The sequence below is a fragment of the Oncorhynchus tshawytscha genome, linkage group LG28 (genome assembly GCF_018296145.1).
Source record: "Oncorhynchus tshawytscha isolate Ot180627B linkage group LG28, Otsh_v2.0, whole genome shotgun sequence".
Classification (NCBI taxonomy): Eukaryota; Metazoa; Chordata; class Actinopteri; order Salmoniformes; family Salmonidae; genus Oncorhynchus; species Oncorhynchus tshawytscha.
In genome coordinates this window covers 5,904,995-5,927,029 of record NC_056456.1, presented here as the reverse complement: position 1 = coordinate 5,927,029, position 22,035 = coordinate 5,904,995, and the positions used below count along the sequence as shown (strand labels likewise).

General features: G+C 42.3%; 1 protein-coding gene across 5 annotated transcripts in view; it reads right to left on the bottom strand.

The window, feature by feature from the left end:
* The window catches only part of LOC112226558 (rho GTPase-activating protein 12), a 139,300-nt gene that overhangs the window by 45,175 nt on the left and 72,090 nt on the right, over positions 1-22,035 (bottom strand). The window lies entirely within an intron of this gene.

The following is a 22,035-nucleotide window of genomic DNA, read 5'->3' as shown; positions in this document are numbered from 1 at the left end:
GCAGGTTGACCACCTGTTACACGAGTGCAGCAAGGAGCCAAGGTAAGTTGCTAGCTAGCATTAAACTTATCTTATAAAAAAAATCTTCAAATAATCACTAGTTAACTACACATGGTTGATGATATTACTAGGTTAACTAGCTTGTTCTACGTTGCATATAATCAATGCGGTGCCTGTTAATTTATCATCAATTCACAGCCTACTTCGCCAAACGGGGGATGATTTAACAGAAATGCGTTCGCGAAAAAAAAGCAATCATTGCACGAATGTACCTAACCATAAACATCAATGCCTTTCTTAAAATCAATTCACAGAAGTAATTTTTTGTGCATATTTAGTTAAAATAAATTCATGTTAGCCTGCAATATTAACTACGGAAATTGTGTTACTTCTCTTGCGTTCATTGCACGCAGAGTCAGGGTATATGCAACAGTTTGGGCCGCCTGGCTCGTTGCGAACTAATTTGCCAGAATTGTACATAATTATGACATAACATTGAAGGTTGTGCAATGTAACAGCAATATTTAGACTTAGGGTTTCCACCCGTTCAATAAAATATGGAACGGTTCCGTATTTCACTGAAAGAATAAACCTCGTTTTCGAAATGATAGTTTCCGGATTTGACCATATTAATGACCAAAAGCTCGTATTTCTGTGTTTATTTATTTATAATAACTACAACCTAAAACTTCTTAACTGGGAATATTGAACCACCAGATTACATATGTTCTGAGCAAGGAACTTAAACATGAGCTTTTTTTTTTACATGGCACATATTGTACTTTTACTTTATTCTCCAACACTGTGTTTTTGCATTTTTTGAACCAAATTGAGCATGTTTCATTTATTTGAGACTAAATAGATTTTATTTATATATTATATCAAGTTAAAAGAAGTGTTAATGGATCATTCAGTATTGTTGAATTGTCATTATTACAAATATATATATATATACATATATATATATAAAAAATATAAAAAATCGGTATCTGCGTTGAAAAAGTCAGAATCGGTCTAGCATATACCCACGTGGGTGATTGGAAGATGAACTGAGGTCCACACTCCAGTGTTTTTCAACGCTCCTGTCCTGTACTACAAGCACAGAAGCCCAATTTACTCTCCTCATGGTAAGAGCCCTTCATCATCTGACTGGGCCAGGTTAGGATAATGGTGAACTGGAGAGAGGTTGGTTGGGGGGGCGCCTCAAGTATAGTGAGGTGACGGACACGATCCTACCACATCAGAGCCTGCAAGACACAACACTGAGGAACATAGCCTGGAGGCGAAAGTTAGCTGTACCAAAACACTAGTCTGACGCTGAGCTAAGCGCATATCTCTGCACAATTGATGAATTCTATTGACATATCTGTGAAACTGTGTGAGATAAACCAAGAGAATTGGTTTTGGCATGGATGCTTTACCCTACTGCTGAGGTGAGGTTTGACCATAAACAGCCGTATCAGTTGCTCTAATGCACTACAGCAGTGTTTGTCAACTCCTGTCCTCGAGTACGCCCAACAGTACACAAATAACTGACTTGAACCAGACTATGAGCGGAGTCGAGTGGTAGGAAATCCCTCTCATATCTTCACTTCCTTTCCAACGGACATCCATTCATTAATATCACAATTTAACCAACACCCATCTACTGTATTTTTGTGACTACCTAGACCTATCATTTGGTTTTGAAGTATTGAAACCAACACATATGATTTGAATGAAAAGTATTTGAATAAACATGAAAAGCTCAATGTAAGAATAGCTCATCATTTCAAATGTCATATTAAACAGCATATAAAACACTCTAAATAAGTCAGGAGACTAATAATATTAAATAATAAATCATATTTAGGCTATATTATTTCAATTATTTTAAGGCTATATACTACAAAGAAATACATTGTGAAGCATTTGCAAGTGCGACAATAGGCTGGTAGGGACATAAAGCACTCAACATTTCATTGTACTAAATCATTATAGTCTATCAATTGAGCATTTGGTTGTGACTTACTTAGAATTAAATACAAATTAAACAAAAAATTCCTTATTAGGCTCAGTCTACAGTGCCTTTGAATTCATTTTTAGAAACACCAGTTTGCCCAGTCTGTGGTTTCAGGCTCATTCGATGGTGCCTGGAGATCAGGCCAGCAGTAGAGAATATCCTCTCCACACATGCAGAGCCACTGGGGATGCCGAACACCATTTTAGCCACTCTTGCCAAGCTGGGCAGAGATGTAAAGTTGTTTTTTTATTTTTCTATAGCCAGGCCTAAAGCTTTTTAGGCAAAATAACCCAATCAAAACGGAAAGCTCCTTGATAGTGGGACAAATCTATTGTGGCCTATTGCATAGATAATAGAACAAAAATGAACTAAACTTTAAGAGATCATATTTAGATTTATTTATAAATAGTTTGCTACAATGACAGTTATATACCCACCTCGTTCCTTTCTTTTAGCATGTGCACATAACAAGTAGGTTACGCCATCATGCTTTTGGGATACGTGTCTTATCAGATTCCACAATGATTCTTTAGTTGTGGACATAACATCACAGCCCTCCCTCTCTTGCTCTTGGTCCTCATCTTTGTAAGTCACCTTGATTTAGCACCTGTGTTTTATCAGCTTCTTAAGGAAAATATTTTGCGAACTCCATGACAGTAGCTAAAGCAAGGGGCTATAGCAGCACACAAGTAGACTACAAATGCATGCTGGGCCGGGCGTGCCCTGAGCTCGTGAAGTGAGCGCTACTGGAGCGAAATTGGAGTGGGTGAGAATGCCGACACGCCGGCCTTAGGGAATCTCTCTCCACGCTCCAGTCAAATTGGGCACGCTCCGCTCCAGCTCCCATACTCTGACTCCTACTGAGAGGTCGGCTGTGTTCTCAAAGTGCACCTGCCATGGGTACCCACTATCCGGGCCAAAGCACTAAAAGAAGGCCAGGCACTGGGTTTGGTTCTGGACAGCCATGCAGATGGCAGCCTGTTTATAATCCTACAGATGCAAGGCAAACCCAGTTCAACAGTCTCTCCCACTGAGCAGCCAGACAAAACTATTAGGTTTCTATTATGAATAGCCCTTTCCCCCTGCCAGTCACTCTGCCCTGGCATCAACCAGACTGGTTGGTTGTCCTTCAGTGTGGCATCATAGAGGATTGAGGTCTGTCTGTCAGATCGCATTACTCCATGTCTACAGAGGCTGGCACTAAGGCCAGCCGAGACCACTCAGATCAGATGAGACCATGGTGGTAAAAGTTCCCCGTAGGCACACAGATAGAGGATCAGCTCAGCATACCCAAACTCTAACCTTGAGGAAATACAATTACTTAACTACCTGACCTTAGATCAGTGTCTAGGGGCAACGTCTTACAGCCATATGAGAGGTCTAATTCTGTAATGTATGCAAAAATGCACAGTGGTTTAATAACCATCCTGTGTATTTGATGTCACAGATAACCGTCAATGCAACAGAACACAGGCCCCATACAGTCATAACACTAAGTACTCCTACACAGAGTGATGATGAATGTGCAGGGGGAGGAGTGGCCCCTTCCCTTTGGGAGTGGGAATTAGAATGAGTTCTAATTCTCTCATTCTAAATGTCATTCTAATTCTATGGGACTACCATACCAACATGACTACCTTCCTGCAAGCAGAGTTCCCCAGTGACACAGCTCATCCTTGTCTGTGGCCCAAAATGGCATCCTATTCCCAATGTAGTACACTACTTTTGACCAGAGCCCTACGTCCCCTGGTAAAAAAGTAGTGTACTAGAGAATAAGGTGCTATTTAAGACACAGTACTGTAGGAACCAAACACCCGTCATTACACAGTCTCATGAAAAAGACCCATTATTGGCCCTCATGCATGACGGCCTGTACTGCATGGGTGGGTGGGGGACCCAAGTCCAATGCCACTGTATCCTGACGACCGTGTCGGTAGGTGCGTAACCGACTGGGAATAGTGGGCCTGTAGGATGGGTCTGCATACCAAAGAGAACTACAACCACAGGCAGATTCTAACATTGAAACCTGGACATTAGATATTACAGGCTGAGATAGAGTCAGGGAAAGACACAAGCATAGATCGAAAGAGTAAAAGAGCCACTATGCAGCCAGTTTAGTGGGTGAAGAAAAGTAATACTATAGGCTAGAGAGACGGTTGTTTATTGCACAGAGACACAAGGAGTAAGGAGAAGAGATAACACGATTGAGTGTGTGCTGTGAACAGTCTGGGAGCAGGCATTCATGTCGCAGACAGACACAACAATGGTTCCTCAGACCAGACGGAACGATGGGGTTATAGAAGAAAGAGTGGGCAACAGAAAAGAGACTGAGTCACGACTGGACCAGGGCATGACACAAGAGGCTTGTTCTTCAGGACGACATCATACGTTGTATTAAAGGGGGGCTGAACGCACCGACTCCACATGTGTTTTTCTGCTGCTCATTAAGAAAAACGAGATTTTTGGCTTGTGGTTGTGGTTCGATGTTGGTGTACTACGTTCGCATATCGTACCCTGGCAGTTACTGTTGTTTGTCCCTCTTGTGTCAAAGTAGCAACAACATAGCCAATATCACTTCCTCAAAATAGTCTGAATTAATCTAAGATAAATCAAGAAATCTGTCATTAATGTAGAGTGTTTTTTCAGAGGAGATTTTAGTAGCACAATTTTACAGTAAAACAAATTGCATGAAAAACTAGCCTAGTCAGTGCACTGCTGACAGTATCAAGTCAGCTGCTGCTGGCTGCGCTCAGCACTGTTTTCAGAGAACATGTCTACAACTTCATCATCAGCAAGCTGTCAACATATCATAAATAAGCTACATGTTGTTTATCAGTGCCCAAAATCACTAGCTAGCTAAGTTCCATCTCCGTGTTTGCTAATGAAGATTGCTAGTAGTAGCTAGCAGGCACATTGAACTGATTTAGCTAAATCTTATCAAGTCACTGGCGAGTGGCAACGTGTGCGCTTCGGTGTCTTATTATTCTCACTATCTGTTACCAAGAGTGTGCATCTGTCTGGCAGTGGTTCAGAGCAAATCATGTTTCAAAATAGGTTGCGGCGGGACATAAGATGCTCACGAATGGGTTTCGAATGTTGGAATAGTGACAAGGGACAGTTGGGGTGCAAGTGGACATCGTCTCAATTCTCCTTTCTCCCAAAACAGTGGCAGACTGGAGTGATCACTATCAAACACGTCAACAAGTGGCCACTCCATCAAGGGCTTAGAGACAAGTGTTCTTTCAACAGAACACTGGCGACGTCTTCTGTCAACAAGTCCGAGACACTGTGTAATGGGACAGGTCTTTCTCACTGTCTGGAGTCTACGTTTGGATAGAGCCCAATCAGAGCAGTCGTTGTTCCAAACCCAAACCTCATGTAAGTCATGAGGATTTTCTGTGGAATATACAGTAATACAAAAATTATCCTACTTAAATCTTTGTCAATTTTCGGACTAATATTGATTCCACAGTTTAACAAACCATACGACTCCATGCACAAGGATGCCACCTTTGGGACGGCAGGTAGCCTAGTGGTTAGAGCGTTGGACTAGTAACCGAAAGGTTGCAAGATCGAATCCCCGAGCTGACAAGGTAAAAATGTGTCGTTCTGCCCCTGAACAAGGCAGTTAGGCTGTCATTGAGAATAAGAATTTGTTCTTAACCGACTTGCCTAGTTAAATAAAGGTTAAAAAAAATTAAAATAAACAAGAACTACTTTTAACAATATACACTAAACTACAGTACGTGAAGTGGATTTACAGCCAGTAACAGAATTTCATCATGTGTCCCGATCTGTACAACACAGAAATGCTTAATAATGAATATTATGAGTATTTTTCGACGTCCGGTGTCGGTCGGTGAGGATGCTGGTTACAGTAGATGGAGAGAGAGGGGGCTCATGGGTAGGAGTCCGTAAGAGCTGGGAGAGGTGACATTAACCTTTTCACCCTCTTGTTTTGATCACTAGAAAGAAAAACAAAACCAGTTATCAGCAGAAGTTCCGTTACCAATTTTTCATAAATTCTGTTACCAATATTGTAACGTTTTGAGTTATCACTTAACTGACAAACAAAATTGTTATCAGTGAAAACACTAATTAATTGCTAAACTATATATACAAAAGTATGTGGACACTCCAAATTAGTGGATTTGGCGATTTCAGCCACACCTATTGCCAACAGGTGTATAAAATTCAGCACACTGCCATGCCAGCTCCAAAGACAGACATTGGCAGTAGAATGGACTTACTGAAGAGCTCAGTGACTTTCAACGTGGCACCATCATAGGATGCCACCTTTCCAACAAGACACATTTCTTCCCTACTAGACCTGCACCGGTCAACTGTGAGTGCTGTTATTGTTGTGGAAAACTCTAGGAGCAACAATGGCTCAGCTGCGAAGTGGTAGGCCACACAAGCTCACCAAATGGGACCACCGAGTGCTGAAGCGCGTAGCATGTAAAAATAGTCTGTCCTCGATTGCAACACTCACTACCGAGTTCCAAACTTCCTCTGGAAGCAACATTAGCACAAGAACTGTTCGTCAGGAGCTTCAAGAAATGTGTTTCCATGGTCGAGCAGCCGCACACAAGCCTAAGATCACCATTCGCAATGCCAAGCATCATCTGAAATGATGTAAAGCTCGTTGCCATTGGACTCTGGAGCAGTGGAAACTCGTTCTCTGTGGAGTGATGAATTAGGCTTCACTATCTGGCAGTCCGACGGACTAATCTGGGTTTGGCGGATGCCAGGAGAATATAACCTGCCCCAATACATAGTGCCAACTGTAAAGTTTGGTGGAGGAGGAATAATGGTCTGGGGTTGTTTTTCATGGTCCGGTTACTGTAGGCCCCTTAGATCCAGTGAAGAGAAATCTAAATGCTACAGCAAACAATGACATTCTAGATGATTCTGTGATTCCAACTTTGTGGAAATAGTTTGGGGAATTCCCTTACCTGTTTCAGCATGACAATACCCCCTTGCACAAAGTGAGGTCCATACAGAAATGGTTTGTCGAGATCGGTGTGGATGAACTTGACTGGACAAAGCCCTGACCTCAACTCAATAGAACACCTTTGGGATGAATTGGAACGCCGACTGTGAGCCAGGCCTAATCGCTCAGCATTGGTGCCAACCTCACTAATGCTCGTGGCTGAATGGAAGCAAGCTCCAACATCTAGTGGAAAGCCTTCCCAGAAGAGTGGAGGCTGTAATAGCAGCAATGGGGGACCAACTCCATATTAACGCCCATGATTTTGGAATGTATTGTTCGACGAGCAGGTGTCCACATACTTTTGGTCATGTAGTGTAGGTCTACCTTTACTTCTTACCTTTGTGAGGGAGAGAAATTAGCAACTATGGTGAAAGATATGTGGATTTCATGAGGGAGAGAAATCTGAAGAATGTGGATTTTTGGTAATGGAATTACAAGGCACAAGGCAATGTTTCTTAAACTTAGAGAAGGAAGAAAAACACATCCTAAACTAGATACAGTATAAGTGTTAATATTAGTTGAGGTCTTTACTTCAACATGATTGTGTTTTGAAGTCTTTCTAATACCTTTTCTGGAACTGTAGATGTTGTTTTCTAGTAAAGAAAAGTCTTTGCTTATTCCTCATTCTTTGGATGTTAAAATGGTTGAAAAGTGTTTGTCTCAATAAAACATGAAATAATTTACTTCGCTTTAATTTGACCGCCAATTAATTATTCTCCTATGAACTTCAAAATGTTGGTGCTCATGGGTCCTTTTACATGAAAATGACCTAAGACTGAAAATATGACGGGAACTAGAGAGTCCTGTGTGCATAAATTATCACGTTAATTACACAAGATTGAGGACATTGTACTTGTGCTTCACAAATCAAATCAAATGTATTTCTATAGCCCTTCTTACATCAGCTGATATCTCAAAGTGCTGTACAGAAACCCAGCCTAAAACCCCAAACAGCAAGCAATGCAGGTATAGAACCTTTCTCAGTTCAACTTCAATCAATTCGCCCATGCACACCAAGAAAGTATATACAGGAAACCCAAACAGTCTACTAAACACACTAACCCCTAAAGGAAGATTAGTTCAACTAAAAGGAATCTAGGCTGACTCAAGATTACGGGCGTTATTCACCAGTTGGGAGGAGTACAGCTAACAACAACAACACAGCAACATGTGCTGCCTGAAAGGCCAAACACCACTGTGCAGGAGAGCAGAGACAGCATGATATGGCACACTATGACACTTCAGAATGACAGGGCTCAACTATTAGAGCAGCTCAGAGTCACATTATATTTGGAGCTGCTGTGACTGTGCTGTCCGTATTCTCTCTTCAAATAGGGCTGACATGAGAGGGACAATGTCTGTCAGAGAAACAGAAAGAGGGGGGGAGAAGGAGAGAGTGGTACTGACAGAGAATGTGTGAGAGTCTACTTGGCTAAAGGTTGTATGTGTATACTGTGTGTGTGTATAGTGTGTGTAGAGCTCAGGAACCGACTGATATCCTACTTCCCCACTGACACAGAGCTTTGATGTCTACTTATCTATAGCAGCACTGTCTTTGTGCCTCTGCTTAGATTACACAGACACCATATAGGCATAATGTGTTTAGTTCACCTACATTCTGTGTTCGCTGCATCCCACAGAAAACTGAGTCAATACATTGGTCTTGCTCAACTGGTTTTGAGGGGTGTTTTTGTTCAGTGTTGCCAACCAGAAATACAAGTTTGGCAGTTCGTGTTTAAATGACAGAAATTCTGGATGGAAAGATAACGGTTTTTCAAGGATAGTTGAGATTCTCAACACTCGAGAATAACTATGAATCAAATCAAGTCTGTCAGAATTGCACTTCAACGAACCTTGGCTATGCCTGCCTGGCTGCCGACGCTATCCATTTCACATTCTATCCCTGATCGAAAAAAAGCCCATCCGTAAACTACTTCAAGGCCATAGCCTAGTGTATACTTTTTCCTCTGCAATCTGTGTCTCAAATGGCACCTTATTCCATATATAGTGCACTACCTTTGACCACAAGATCCTCTGGTCAAAAGTAGTGCACTATATAGGGAAGAAAGTGCCTTTTGGGATACATCCTAAACTGTGACTAGATTAATGAGAGTAGCGTGGTGGGAGAGACAGTAGGATGCTTAATATTTACTGTTATTTACTGCGGCCAGCCTTAGAGCCACATCCTCTTGATGTATCACCCAGCAGTTGTATCTGTCAGCAGAGAAGAGAGGAGATAAGGTGGAGGAGAGACAGCAGCAGCAAAAGGACAGGAAGTAGAGAGTGTTGAGAGACGCTGACGCAGTGACTGCTCTGTCTCTGGCTGCATCTCAAATGGTGCCCTATTCCCTAGTGCACTACTTTTGATCGGGTCCCAGAGCAGAATGAGTCCCAAATGGCACCCTTTCTCTTTTTCTGTCGCTAGTGTCTCAACCTTGGTGCTGCTCCTGTGTTTTGGCAAGAGCCTGATAATCAGCATCATGTAGTGGCCATGCCCTCCCTCCTACTCAGACCAAGGTCAAGAGAGATAGAACACAGAGGGAGAGAGAAAAAGGGGAGAAAAAGAAAGAAGGCGAGAGAGAGCGAGCGAGAGCGAGAGAGAGAAAGAGAGAGAGAGAGAGAGAGAGAGAGAGAGAGAGAGAGAGAGATCAGCTCTCTACCAGCCTGCCCTACTCCCAACCACAGTAGTAGTGCGAGAGGCGGGCCATTGTGGTGTCTAGTCCTGCTGGATACTGCTGCCTGGGAAAAGTCAACAGATCAGGTGTCCTGGATTCAACTCTTCTTAAATACCACTTACTTGTGCTAGCTACTAGCTAGACTGTCTGCCTGGGCATTTGCTGGATGATTTTATACCTTGCTAGCCTATTTCTTGCCCAGCTAAATGTGTTCGACATGGCTGTGTGGCCGATACAGACCTAGACCTATATAGCCAACTCAGGAATTCAATGCTCCTGAAGAGCATTGCCAAGTGGTACTTCTGTGTTAGTTTAGGGTCTGGCGCTTAAGACAAATGAGACATTTTACTATGTCCAAAGAACCATGGCATGATGGTGGTCACTGGTCAGGGGCTTTATTGTACTAACAACTAACACGGTAACAACTAAAGTAGTGCACTACATAGGGAATTGGGTGCCATTTGGGACTCTGTTTGACCTTGCAGTATTTGCTTGGTCATTGGAGTAATTGCAGACTACAGTCCTCTCTCTCCTCAGAGCCAGGCCCTGGAGATTCCAGCTGTGTGTGAAAAGGTACCCTATTCCCTTTATCATGCACTACTTTTGGGCCCTGTAGGCTCTGCTCAAAAGTAGTGCACTATATAGTACATTTCAGAAACAACCTCAGTCTGCCCTGAGAACCAACCAACCAACCAACGCCTGGCCTCTTCTGGAAGACCAGCTAGCTACACCAGCTAACAAACAGCCTGTCTGCCTCTCTGTCTGCCTTCCTTCCCTCTTTATTCAATTTGTTGATTTCCCCTCCTTTTTTAATTTGACATTTCTCTGCTGGCAGGGCGGTGGTGAGATAGACGGCGGGCCTAAACGGCAGCCATTCATAAAACCGTTAACGCCGCTCTCTGAGGAGAAAACACAGATTGTTTGTGAAAGGCAGCATCTGGTGATGGTTTTTCTCCTCGCCCATTTGTTTGATGAGCCGCTGATAAATATATGGCATTAAAATAGCTGTGGTGTTACTAGAGGTGTGCTCTGCATATCCTCACAGTACTCAACACTATCCCACTATCCGCTAAGGATGTCGAGTTGCTTTAGTCCACCTTGGTGAGGTGAGGCAACTACTGGTTATGAATTACTGTAAGTCATTTACTTTTAAACAGGCTTGCAAACATATGTTGATTCAAATATATTTTCCCTTCTAAATTCCTGTTCTCCCTGCCTCAAAGGTTTTAGTAGGTGAGGTCTTGACATGCCACTGGCTGGCTGTGTGGGATCTGACTTAGCACCCTATTCCCTAAAGTGCACTACTTTTGAACAGGGCCCATGGGGCTGTGGACAAAAGTAGTGGACAGTATATGGGTGCCATTTGGGACACAGTGATAGTTGTATGTTCCCTCCCTCATACCATTCCTCTCTCCTCATGTAATAAAGGCAGGGGTGTGCTGTTATAACATGCGCCTGTGGATAGGGAGGAGGGACACGTGGCTTTAAAAAAAAGTATCTTTCTGTTGCTTGAGGAGATAAATGTTCCCATACTTTTTTTTCTTCAATATTTCAGAAGAGGGGGACAGGTTGATACATGATGCTGTTTAAGACAGGGAGAAGAGGAGTGTGAAATGGGTCAGAGAGAGAGAGCGCGAGCGAGGTGTACTAACTGTAGATTCTGAGGAACTGGAGCAACAGAGTTGGCCTGTTTTCTGGGTCTCTCTCTCTCTGCACAGTAAGGCCCAGGCAGGCTGGTTAAAATTGGAACTCTGCCTGCGATGATCAATTACTCTCTCAGGGGAGTCCGACTAGGGTTTCTAAGCTAACCCACATCAGCCAGCCAGTACTGAGTTGTTGGTGACAGAGGGAGAGGCTGCGCTGCAGACTGACCTACTCTCACACTGCAGTGCCTCTGAACACAGATAATGTTCCAAAGGATTAGGGCTGGTACTCAGAGGCGAACTAGGCACAGAATGGACACTGTGTGGTGCAGTAGCACCATAGAAGACTCAAAAGGATCAAGAGGATGAGGAGTAGAATGAAGGCAAGCCTAACAGAAGAATCTGTGATCTAAGATTGAGTCATGCATAGACAGTCATGGGTAAGAAGGTGTGAGGAGATTTGACCAGGAGGGACCTGACAGTAAACCAATCAGACAGCAAACACAGACCAGTCACCTCCTGACTGTAAACCAATCAGACAGCAACCTCAGATCAGTCACTTTCTGAGCTGAGTTCTATGATTGAGTGTTACTGTTTCTGTCTGCAGCTTGATTGAGAAGGGTCAGTCCTTAGTGTTTTGGCTTGGTATTATCTTTCAATCACAAAGGCCTGGTTTTCATACAGCTTAGAGCAGTGATGGGCAACTTTGATGGGGATGGGGGCCATCATGAGGGGCCGCAGTGGCTCACGGGTCTGTGTACCAACATCCATACCACACATGCAGTCAGAGCCAGCCGTAGCCTTTTGGGGGCCACCGGAAATTGCACCTTAAGTATTCTACTATGCTACTCTCAACAGTAAGTTGAGATCCCGACTGAGTTCCTAAGTATATACAGTACCAGACAAAAGTTTGGACACACCTTCTCATGAAAGGGTTTTTCTTTATTTTTACTACTTTCTACATTATAGAATAATAGTGAAGACATCAGAACTATGAAATAACACATGGTGTCAAGGCAAAGGGTGGCTATTTTGAAGAATCTTAAATATAAAATATATTTTGATTTGTTTAACACTTATGGTTACTATGTCACGGATTTCCTCCTCTTCATCTGAAGAGGAGAGGCGAGAAGGATCGGAGGACCAAAATGCGGCGTGGTAAGTGTCCATGGTTCTTTTAATATGTAAATGTACACATGAACACTACAAAACAATAAACATGGAAAACCTAAACAGTCCTATCTGTTGCAAAGACAGAGACAGGAACAATCACCCACAAACACACAGTGACACCCAGGCTACCTAAGTATGATTCTCAATCAGAGACAACTAATGACACCTGCCTCTGATTGAGAACCATACTAGGCCGAAACATAGAAATACCCAAATCATAGAAAAACAAACATAGACTGCCCACCCAACTCACGCCCTGACCATACTAAATAATGACAAAACAAAGGAAATAAAGGTCAGAACGTGACATACTACATGATTCCACATGTGGTATTTCATAGTTTTGATGTCTTCCCTAGTATTCTACAATGTATAAAATAGTACAAATAAAGAAAAACTCTTGAATGAGTAGGTGTGTCCAAACTTTTCACTGGTACTGTATATTTTGGGGGAAATTGATCCGCAGGCCTGGTCCGCCAGGTGCCCATCCCTGGTTTAGAATGAGATTATGAGATTCTCATAGTCGTCATCAGCGCCAACTGCTAGTGTCACTGGTTCACTGCCACGGTCATAATGAGTAAGATCAATCTCACTCCATAGGACCTGAGTCAGAAATGGTACCCTATTCCCTACATAGAGCACTACTTTTGACCAGGGCCCTCATCAAAAGTAGTGCACTATAAATGGAATAGGATGCTATTTGGGACGCAGTTCGTCTGGAGTGTGGAGTGAATGAATGAGAGCCGTCAAGCTGGAGCGTTAATATGACCACACAAGGTCAAGGGTCGCGGGATGAAGAGACTAGTCTGTTCATCGGTCCGCAGTGGAATAAGGGAGTTTCTTAGCTCTGCCTCACCACCGATTGGATGATAGGTTTAGTATAAGGCTGTGATTTCTACTCTAGATTGCTTGAATAGGCACTTGAAACTGGTATAAAGACCAATGATTCAATGAAATGTTGTTCACTGATAAAGACATTCTAAAAGAATCATAAAAGGCACCTAGCCTGTTGAAAGCGTCCAGAGCCCTATGGGCACAGGGCAAAAGTTGTCAGTGTTTTCCATACTTTCCCCACTTCATAACAACAAGGGTTGACTAGTTTAAAAAAGGTCCCTTTGCTATCCATAAAAATGACAATGTATTTATATGGCCATGGCATCGCATCGGGACAAGTAAACCACATATGTTGTTTGTGTTTTCCTAGGATTCAAAGCCCATTTCGAGACTTGCCAGTGACCGCTAAAGTGACTCGTCAGTGTAGCCTAGTGAATGCTCTTTTTGAACAGAACCTTTAGGTGAACATCAGGAACCGCGAGAGAGACGCTCATTTAGCGCCTTCATTTGTATTCTGGTAGACCACTTCTGCTTTCTGGCGATTATCTGCATCAAATGTTATTTGTCACATGCTTCGCAGACAACAGGTGTAGACTAACAGTGAAATGCTTACTGACGGGTCCTTTTTCAACAACGCAGAGTTAAAGATGAGATCAAAAAGAACACATTTAAATAGTGACAGTGAATAACGAATAATAACGAGTAAAAATAACATATATAGGGGGTAGAAAGTAACATGACTATAAACAGGGAATATCAGTACCGAGTCAATGTGCAGGTGTATGAGGTAATTGAGGTAGCTATGTGCTTTACATATACAGTTGTCGGAAGTCAGAAGTTTACATACACTTAGATTGGAGCCATTAAAACTTGTTTTTCAACCACTCCACAAATTTCTTGTTAACAAACTACAGTTTTGGCATGTCGGTTAGGACATCTACTTTGAGCATGACAAGTACTTTTTCCAGCAATTGTTTACAGAGAGATTTTTTCACTTATAATTCACTGTATCACAATTCCAGTGGGTTAGAAGTTTACATACACCAGGTTGACTGTGCCTTTAAACAGCTTGGAAAACTCCAGAAAATGATGTCATGGCTTTAGAAGCTTCTGATAGGCTAAATGACATCATTTGAGTCAATTGGAGGTGTACCTGTGGATGTATTTCAAGGCCTACCTTCAAACTCAGTGCCTCTTTGCTAGACATCATGGGAAAATCAAAACGAAATCAGCCAAGACCTCAGAAAATAAATTGTAGACCTCAAGTCTGGTTCATCCTTGGGAGCAATTTCCAAAAGCCTGAAGGTATCACGTTCATCTGTACAAACTATAGTACGCAAGTATAAACACCATGGGACCACGCAGCCGTCATACCGCTCAGGAAGGAGACGCGTTCTGTCTCCTAGAGATGAACATACTTTTGTGGCGAAAAGTGCAAATCAATCCCAGAACAACAGCAAAGGACCTTGTGAAGATGCTGGAGGAAACCGGTACAAAAGTATCTATATCCACAGTAAAATAAGTCCTATCAATATAACCCGGAAGGCCACTCAACAAGGAAGACGTCACTGCTCCAAAACTGCCATAAAAAAATCCAGACTAGGGTTTGCAACTACACATGGGTACAAAGATCGTACTTTTTGGAGAAATGTCCTCTGGTCTGATGAAACAAAAATAGAACTGTTTGGCCATAATGACCATCGTTATGTTTGGAGTAAAAAGCGGGAGGCTTGCATGCCGAAGAACACCATCCCAACTGCGAAGCACGGGGGTGGCAGCATCATGTTGTGGGGGTGCTTTGCTGCAAGAGGGACTGGTGCACTTCACAAAATAGATGGCTCATGAGGGAGGAAAATTATGTGGATATATTGAAGCAACATCTCAAGACATCAGTCAGGAAGTTAAAGCTTGGTCGCAAATGGGTCTTCCAAATGGACAATGACCCCAAGCATATTTCCAATGTTGTGGCAAAATGGCTTAATGACAACAAAGTCAAGGTATTGAAGTGGCCATCACAAAGCCCTGATCTCAATCCTACAGAAAATTTTGGGGAAGAACTGAAAAAGCTTGTGGAATGGGCCAAAATTTACCCAATTTATTGTGGGAAGTTTGTGGAAGGCTACCCGAAACGTTTGACCCAAGTTAAACAATTTAAAGGCAATGCTACCAAATTGAGTGTATGTAAACTTCTGACCCACTGGGAATGTGATGAAAGAAATAAAAGCTGAAATAAATAATTCTCTCTACTATTATTCTCACATTTCACATTCTTAAAATAAAGTGGTGATCCTAACTGACCTATGACACCACCTCGTATAGAGGTCCTGGAAGGCAGGGAGCTTTGCCCCGGTGATGTACTGGGCTGTACGCACTATCCTCTATAGCTCCTTGCGGTCGGATGCCAAGCAGTTGCCATACCAAGCGGTGATGCAGCCAATCAAGATGCTCTCGATGGTGCAGCTGCAGAACTTTTTGAGGATCTGAGGAACCATGCCAAATCTTTTTAGAATCCTGAGGGGGAAGAAGCATTGTCGTGCCCTCTTCATGACTGTGTTGGAGTATGTTTGGACCAAAATAGATCCTTAATGATGTGGACACCGAGGAACTTGCAGCTCTCGACCCGCTCTACCACAGCTGTAGAAAACGCCCATGGAGTTGGTGGAATAATCCTTTAATTCATTGCCATTTACTCAGCTGGGCCAGGGGCGCTTTAATTAGGTCAGGTGGAAATGTCCGACAGATCTCAACTCCATAATAGGAGGGAATTGCCATCGCCTGATCTCGCTGCTTTCTCTTCCTTAACTCCATCTGATCCAGAAGTTCTGTGCGTCCATGAATCCACGTAAGTCCACCGACTCAGTTACCTTTCATCTGAACTATCTGTTGCGATCTGGAGATGGGCCATCGGTTATTGTTTATAGTTATTACCGGAGTGCGGCTTGGAGCGCACGCTTCAAACATATTGTGTAATGTGAATTGGCAATGATCACGGCCCTACGGATCCTCATAGGCCAATTATGCAGTCGATATGGTTCATATGTATTGAAATGAATTATATGTACACATGAAGACAATTGAAAGAGCGAAATGAGAAACGTCATTGTTTGCTAACTGATTGAATTTGATAATGGGGATTATAGATTGTATAACCATTCACTGTTTGTATTCTTTCATGATTTATGATAAATAATTACGAGCCTAAATGACTCACGGATGATTACTATTGACTTAATGAACTGGACTGTTGAACTCCCTAAATTATGTTAATAATGAATGATATAATTTGATCTTTGATTACGAATTTGATTGGATACATGTTATTTGTTTCCTTTGTGATGCAGCACAGACTACTCAGTAAATATACCACTTTATGCTTAAAGGAATTCCTGCCTCAGTCTCATCCATTCCTCTGTCACCTGACACGTGACCACCTGTTCACCTTCACTGTCAGTCATCCTACCTGTCCAGCTACCCAAACAGATTCCACTAATCTTTCAACAGCCCTGTCTTTGTGAATGGGATTGTGCTCTGCACTCCGTTTCCTGTAGTCCACGATAAGATCCTTTGCCTTACTGACGTTGAGGGAGAGGTTGATGTCCTGGCACCACACTGACAGATCTCTGTCCTCCTGCCTATAGGCAGTCTCATCGCCATCGATGATCAGTCCTACCACCATTGTGTTGTCAGCAAACTTCATTGTGGTGTTGAAGTTGTGCATAGCCACGCAGTCGTGGGTGAGCAAGGAGTACATGAGGGGACTAAACACCCCCCTGAGGGACCCACGTGTTGAGGGTCAGCGTGGCTGATGTGTTGTTGCCTATCCTCACCATCTGGGTGCAGCCTGTCAGGATGTCCACGACCCAGTTGCAGAGGGAGGTGTTCAGTCCCAGGGACATTAGCTTAGTAATTTAGTAATGAGCTTTGAGGGCTCTAAGGTGTTGAACCATATTGAATCCTCACTGCAGGAACATTAGGAAGTGGAGCGAGAGCCTCACTCTGGTCCAAAATATGATACAAAAATAAACAGATTGATGGTTATAAAAGCTAAATGATATTTATATGGCATTATTAAGCAGGTGTTAAACATGGGGTTTGAAAGCAGCAGTTGACTTCTCCATTGTCGACACTAATCAATATATATATATATATATATATATATATATATATATAATATATATATATATATATATATATATATATATATAATAATACCATATAAGTAACACCTGCTTCGTTCTTCAATCATACCTGTACAGTAGGTCTATTAATGGTTGCCTGACTTTGTATACAATGGGGGATTCTCCCCATGTTTGCATTTTCAAAATAAACCATTTCCTGCAATTCTATATTGTTTCTCAACCGGGAATCTATGTTAACTTGACAGAACATAAAACATTTTTTCTTAGGTTTTTACCACAATAAACTAAATTGAAAAGAGTAGACTAGATTTAGTTAGGCCCTATGGTTTACATTTCTGTGGTGAAGGGAAGGGCGCCACTAAACCAAACCACCATGCATGCGTATCCCAATGCTCTCCCTCACCACCACCCACTAGCTTAAATGTCAGAGCACTCTTAGCACAGCATAATTTCCATTTACAAAATAAATGTAGATCGGGGCCCTGCCCATGTGTAGGGATGGGCATGAGCGATCAAGTGCTGGAATGGACGTCAAAGCCCGATCTTTAACCAGAGATTGCTTTTTCAATGTTTTATATAATGTCAAACTTTTGTGGAATGTGCTTTGCAGCTTCCAGAACGGGCAAGGGAAATGTTTGTCTTGAAGACAACGTTCATTTGCTTTTACACTTGTGTTCCATTTGTACATGTGCGATTGTGGGGTAAAACAAAAAATTAACCGAGCATCACACTGATCATCTCCCTAAATTATCTTTCCCCTCCATGTCTCATTCACTCAATTGTGTTCTGACCGCTCCCTCCACACACGTGCTAAGGGTGCAAGCACAAGCTCCGGTTAAGCCTATAGAAATAAATGCCTATTATAATGTATCTAACTGATGGGGTACACAAGCTACATTCCTTGCCAAATGACGACAGTTATCACAAATTCAAAATAGACTGGTTGATTGAAGTAGGAAAATTTGTTTCAACAAAGAGCTGCAGATTTGGAATAATTGCATCCCGTCTATTTTCCGCTTATGCTACTTTGCAAACTGCTCGTGCCATTTAGAATGGGTTAACCTAGGCTATAACCCCCCCTAAATAAAGACAGTTTCCACACTGAAAATATGAAGAAAGAAATCATGTTTGATCCATTTGAAATTTCCAAAGGAGAATAAACTAAATCGAATGTGTGCATATCGAAAAGACAGATTTTGGTTTGAGCCCCGTTTCAAATGTTCACCCTTTGAGAATAACTGTTCAAGGCATAAGAGATGTGTCACTTCGCACTGGCAACTTTTTTCCATTTGGAAAAATATTCTGTTATATTTTATTCTGTTGTATTACATCATGTTTCTTCTTTTTTACAATAAAATAGATCTGACTTGACTGTGATAAGGGCTGAGGAAATAAGAGTGTCTTGTCTGCTAAATGAACAAAAAAAAGCTATGCCATTGCACAGCCTTAGGCTTCTACAAGCAAGCTCCACTGCTGAGGTCACCACCTTTTTGAAGATTGAGTTCCATGATATAATTTAACCAATTGATATTACGGTTTCAATAAATCAATCTTAAATGGCACTTGCTTTTTTATTGAATGAATATATATACATATACATACCCTTGTAAAACTGACCATTCTACCAATCCTTGACTTCGGCGATGTCATTTACAAAATAGCCTCCAATACCCTACTCAATAAATTGGATGCAGTCTATCACAGTGCTATCCGTTTTGTCACCAAAGCCCCATATACTACCCACCACTGCGACCTGTACGCTCTCGTTGGCTGGCCCTCGCTTCATACTCGTCGCCAAACCAACTGGTTCCAGGTCATCTACAAGACCCTGCTAGGTAAAGTCCCCCATTATCAACGCTCGCTGGTCACAATAGCAGCACTCACCTGTAGCACACGCTCCAGCAGGTATATCTCTCTGGTCACCCCCAAAACCAATTCTTCCTTTGGTCGCCTCTCCTTCCAGTTCTCTGCTGCCAATGACTGGAACGGACTACAAAAATCTCTGAAACTGGAAACACGCATCTCCCTCACTAGCTTTAAGCACCAGCTGTCAGAGCAGCTCACAGATTACTGCACCTGTACATAGCCCATCTATAATTTGCCCAAACAACTACCTCTTTCCCTACTGTATTTATTTATTTTGCTCCTTTGCACCCCATTATTTCTCTCTACTTTGCACATTCTTCCACTGCAAATCTACCATTCCAGTGTTTTACTTGATATATTGTATTTACTTTGCTGACATGGCCTTTTTTTGCCTTTACCTCCCTTATCTCACCTCATTCGCTCACATTGTATATAGACATATTTTTCAACTGTATTATTGACTGTACGTTTGTTTTACTCCATGTGTAACTCTGTGTTGTTGTATGTGTCGAACTGCTTTGCTTTTTCTTGGCCAGGTCACAATTGTAAATGAGAACTTGTTCTCAACTTGCCTACCTGGTTAAAATAAAGGTGAAATAAAAATAAATAAATAAAATATGGGTCAATTTAGCACATTTGTTATGTGTGATGATTATGATAAATCAGGCATTGTTGCAATCTGTTGGCATATAGATAAATGTGCACATATGTTTTTCAGTGTGGGCCTTGTGTTCTAAAAATGTTTTTAAAAATATTTGCACAAAAAGAAATCCTCTAAATAGTCGAACAGTCAAAAAGTGTCAAATACCCATACTGTATGTACTTACAGTTGTCTGAGAAATGACAGTGTACTCTGAAATTCCTCATTTTCTGATGTGAGGAATGAGGTCTGTCTCTGCTTGACTCTAAATTTGAGTCACTGAATGACTGGGCAGAGTGTATAGCGCTGCTCAAGGATTGATTTGGTTAGGCTCGGTCTTCCTTGAAAACAGGAGGTGTGTAGATCCCAAACGATATGATTGTTTGGGTTCGTACCGATTCTTGAGCTGGCGGCATTTATGGAACCAGTCAACCAATGATAAAATCATGAAATCATCCCAAGATGGCACTAACAGTCTGCAAAGGGGACATTTGTTAATCACCAGCTAATACATACAGCACCAACAAAATACTGGACACACAACAAAGGACAGCCAGTCGCAGACAATAAAACACAGAGCTGCATCATATCAGCTGCAGTGAAATGTTCTCTCTCTCCCCTCTCCTGTGCAACAATAACATTAAAATCCACAAAGCAATATTACAAACTATTCTGTCCAGAACACATTATTATTACCCCCACCCACCCCCCCAGGTTATTCTCACCAGCCAGCTGTCCAAACAAATGTTACATAGCCTCAATTCGTCCCGGGACGCTTATGTAATATGGCATGCGCTTTGCACACACACCCTCTTAGCTTAGTCACCACCCCGCGCCATGCCATGCAATCATCCCTATCAAGACCAGATCAAACCATGAATCTCAAGCGCCCAGTTAGTCACTGCTTATTGATGTGCAGCAGATCTTGTAAGAAAATTGTCCTCTTATCTTTCAAGAAATTCTATGGGCAGCTGTGATTGGGATGTTATAGAATAAACAATTAAACAAAAGGACCAGCCTGTGGTACCTGGATGGGTTTAAGCCCTACTCAAACGCAAAGCAGCCACATCAACTGTGTGTGTGTGTGTGTGTGTGTGTGTGTGTGTGTGTGTGTGTGTGTGTGTGTGTGTGTGCAATGCATTTGTGTATAGCATAGTGTGTGTGCAATGCATGCATGCATGTGTAGCACTACTAAGCTCAAAGTTACATGTATACATGCTTACAGAGCTTGTGTGTAATAATGTGGTATTTTATGTTACAAATGACGTATAATAAAATACTGCGGGCCAATAAAGATAATGGCCTAGTGCTCACAGTGCAGAGACAGTATATTTTCATTTGAAATCCCCAGCTGCCATCAGCGGCTTGTTGTGCATCGGTTTGCTTTGTGATGACGTAAACTACTAAAATTAGCTGAATGCACTGACTTAAGGTCGCTCTGGATAAGAGCATCTGATAAAACAGGGGTCTTTAACCTATTCTTGCCCAGGCAAACCAGTGACCCAGGGACCCCCATCCTAAACGCAAAGAAACATCCCTTTTTCAGGACCCTGTCTTTCAAAGATAATTCGTAAAAATCCAAATAACGTCACAGATCTTCATTGTAAAGGGTTTAAACACTGTTTCCCATGCTTGTTCAATGAACAGTAAACAATTAATGAACATGCACCTGTGGAACGATCTTTAAGACACTAACAGCTTACAGGCAGTAGGCAATTAAGGTCACACTTATGAAAACTTAGGACACTGAAGAGGCCTTTCTACCGACTATGAAAAACACCAAAAGAAAGATTCCCAGGGTCCCTGCTCATCTGTGTGAACATGCTTTAGGCATGCTGCAAGGAGACATGAAGACTGCAGATGTGGCCAGGGCAATAAATTGCAATGTCCGTACGGTGAGAAGCCTAAGACAGCACTCCAGGGAGACAGGACGGACAGCTGACACGTGTAACAACACCTGCACAGGATGGGTACATCTGAATATCACACCTGCGGGTCAGGTACAGGATGGCAACAACAACTGCCCCGAGTTACACCAGGAACGCACAATCCCTCCATCAGTGCTCAGAC